The following is a 3,767-nucleotide window of genomic DNA, read 5'->3' on the forward strand; positions in this document are numbered from 1 at the left end:
AATTGTCGAAAATAAACATTCCAAGGAAACTTTCGTTCCATATAAAGTAAAGAAGGCGCAGCGGATCGGGCCCGAATGTTCACATCCGCTAAATCAGACAGTTTCTCAAAGAAATGAGAACCTGAAGTGGAACTTCTTCTGACTGCTAGTGCGGGACACACACACAGAAGGTGGTCTATAGTCTCTTCTTCTTTGACGTCCTCACAGCTTCTGCAAAAGTCGTTGCTGGCAACCTTCAGTCTGTAAGCATGTTTAGACAGTGACCTGACGGACACAATGACTGAGACGTCTGTTCTAGCCAATGACGGCAAAGAAATAGACCTCTTCACGATCTAGACGTGAACATAGGTCACATAGGTTTGTAATGCTCACAGCCCCCTCTTTGTAACAATCTATCATCCGCTGTCCTCCGGGCCTGGTCCTCAAAACTTAGCTTACATGTCGCTAGAGGCATACCCACAGATTCCAGTTTCGCTGGATTGTGTTGGGTAGTTCATAGTCTCTTAAGCTCGTCCGTTTTACATTTCCCAGGGATATCTCTGTGGCCCGGCACCCAGAACAGGTAAATTTTGAAGTGTTCAGCCATCTCGTTGAGATATAGGCTGCAGTCGAGGGCGGTTTCTATGTTCAAAAATGCGTTCTCCAGGGATTTAATGGCTGACTGGCTGTCTGAGAAGATATTTATGCCAATCGTCGTAATGGCATTACATTAGCATTTCCACCACTTCCTTAATTACAAGGATCTCCGCTTGATACACACTGCAGTTGTCTGATAACCTTTTCGATATGACCAGTTCTAGATCTTTAGAGTACACCCCAAAGACCACCTGGTCGTTTAGTTTGGAACCATCCATATAGAAGTCTATGTAACTTCTGTTACCAGGGATATCGTAGTTCCAATCGGTTCTATCAGGAATGGTGGTACAGTTCTTGTTATCAAAAAGCGGCTCTGGAAGGGTGTAATCCACACTGCCTGGATCATCGGTTATAGTATCAAAGATAACACAGAATCCGTAGCCGCCACATGACCATTGAGAAAGCTCAATTAAGGGTGCCCCGGTAGCAGAGTTGGTAGCGTGCTTGAATTACCAGTGTAGGGGTCGTGGTTTCGATTCCCTCCACAAGCCTTTGTCTGTCGCTACTGTGGTATCAAAATGGACTTAAAATTGTCTAAGTGGGTCTGTAAAGGAGTGCCAATCTTACCTAACCTAACCTAAGCTTAATTAACCTCACGGCAGTGGGCGCTGCAATTTGTCTTGCCACAATGTCCAGAGGCATAAGATGTAACATTAAATTCAGTATAACAGATGGTGTCGTGCTCAGTGTGGCTGTGATGCATAAACAAGCCATCCTTTGGATCCGGTTATGTATTAAGCATACATAACTTTCTGCCACGTATGCAGAAAGTCAAAGGAAAATTTGGTTTGTTCAAAATTTCAGCCTAATCAGACAACTGGGCCCTCTAAGGGCTCAAGAAGTGCTATCGGGAGATCGGTTTATATGGGAGCTATTTCAGGTTTTAGACCGATTCAGACCATACTTGGTATATGAGTTGAATGTGAAATAAAACTTTAAAGAACCATATTTTGTCCAAATCGGATATGAATTGCGCTCTCTGGAGGCTATAGAGTTATAATCAGGAAATCGGTTTAAATGATAGCTATATCAAAACACGGTCCGATATGATCCAATCACAATCCTACCTACACGCTAAAGAAAGTTAGCCCGTTTTCGATAGACAGACAGACAGAGGGACAGACGGACGGCATGGCCACCATAAAATGGTGAAGGCTGTTAAAATTAAATTGCGGTTCGCAGCGGACATTTCACTACAGTGTTAAGACTTCATAGTTGTCATTTGCTGCTACCTGAAGTATGTAGTTCAACTCTAGTGGCAAACGTCGTTTACAGACATTATCGCAGCAACCCCAAAGAATCAGTTCAATTCAACCTCGTTTGAAGATAATAATAATAGCTATGTTAAACGTCATTGTCTTGCACTTTTGACTATAGCGTCCTATTTCTGTTGTTTCTAGTGCATAGTGAACTTACACTCTTCTGCCCTGTTGCAAAAGTGTTTCCTTGTACGAGTGGTACATGTGTTTTGCTATTCATTCGCTTATTGTTTTCAGACAGGTCCGGAACAATGGCATTTCTGTAGCTGTGCTTGTTATTCCAGTTATTGTTGCACCCACACGGCATCCTGCAAAGATTTTTGGTGATATTTCTGCTGGTTGTGTTGCCACTGTTAAGTGTTTTTGCTACAGTTTTGCAATGATGTTGTACTAAACTATTTACAACCAGGAGGAATGTGTATAGGTTTCTCAAGTGTGTCTGTGTTCCGGTTGGTGTGATTAGTTGTACGATAAGGAACCCACTTAAACATTCAGTATGTTGCTCTTTTCACCCGAAGGAAGAAACCAATTTGCAATAAACAACAACACGAGAAACATGAATAGAAACAACGTCTGACGATTTTAAAATTCATTGAGTCCCAGTGTTGTCGAGTTGCTCACACAGTATATATGCGCCAACATTTTTTTTAAGAAAATGATTTATAAGTGTTGGCATTTCTTTGTTCTATTACTGTGTCTCGTCAAAGTATTTTTATACCCTCCACCATAGGATGGGGGTATACTAATTTCGTCATTCTGTGTGTAATACCTCGAAATCTATATGGCAGCTATATCCAAATCTGGACCGATCTGAGCCAAATTGACGATGGATATCTAAGGGCCAAACACAACTCACTGTTCCAAATTTCAGCAACATTGGATTATAAATGTGGCTTTTATGGGCCTAAGATATGGCAGCTATATCCAAATCTGGGCCGATCTGTGCCAAATTGACGAAGGATGTCGAAGGACCTAAGGCAACTCGCTGTCCCAAATTTCAGCAAAATCGGATAATAAATGTGGCTTTTATTGGTCTAAGACCTTAAATCGAAGGATCTGTCTATATGGAAGCTATATCCAAATTTGAACCGATCTAGGCCAAATTAACGAACGATGTCGAGGAGCCTAACACAACTAACTTCCCAAATTTCAGCAAAATCGGATAATAAATGTGGCTTTTATTGGCCTAAGACTCTAAATCGGCGGACCGGTCTATATCCGCCCTATTCATTATACTTTGTTTGCCTTAAAACAGATACTGCGCAAAGAACTCAACAGTTGCGATCATGGTGGAGGGTTTATAAAATTCGGCCCGGCCGAACTTAGCACGCTCTTACTTGTATATTCTGGCGGGTTACAGACCCAAAGCCTTTCTGCATCTTCGGAACTTTTCATTTTATCTTAACAATGCTGTGGAATACCTAGGGTAACACTGGCCACATTGATAGGTGTTTTGCGACTACATTCAAGATTTTTGCTGCCATGTTTTGTGCTACTCAATGTTGTTATTTTTGCTGTGGGACCAAGCGGAGACGATTTTCATTTAGCAATTTGCAAAGAAACATAAGTGGGCTGCTGCAACGACGACTAAGAATGTTCCAACTTCAAGCTGCCATAATAATAGCAATGGCTTTGCCACTGTCTGCAAAGGCATCCCAGGAAAATGCTTAAAATTCTATATCGACAAACTAACGTATTGTACTCCAAGCTAATTCGAGTAATGCTTATTGGAGTATATTTCAACCTGGAAGCAAAAACTAAAAACACATGGGGCTCCAAAGATAGTTTACTTAGCAATACAAGTAAAATTGGATTTAAATTAAACAAGCCCTTATGCCCGAATTTGATTCTTGCATTAACTATGGTCAATGT

This window comes from Stomoxys calcitrans, chromosome 4, assembly GCF_963082655.1.
Source record: "Stomoxys calcitrans chromosome 4, idStoCalc2.1, whole genome shotgun sequence".
In the NCBI taxonomy this organism is placed as follows: Eukaryota; Metazoa; Arthropoda; class Insecta; order Diptera; family Muscidae; genus Stomoxys; species Stomoxys calcitrans.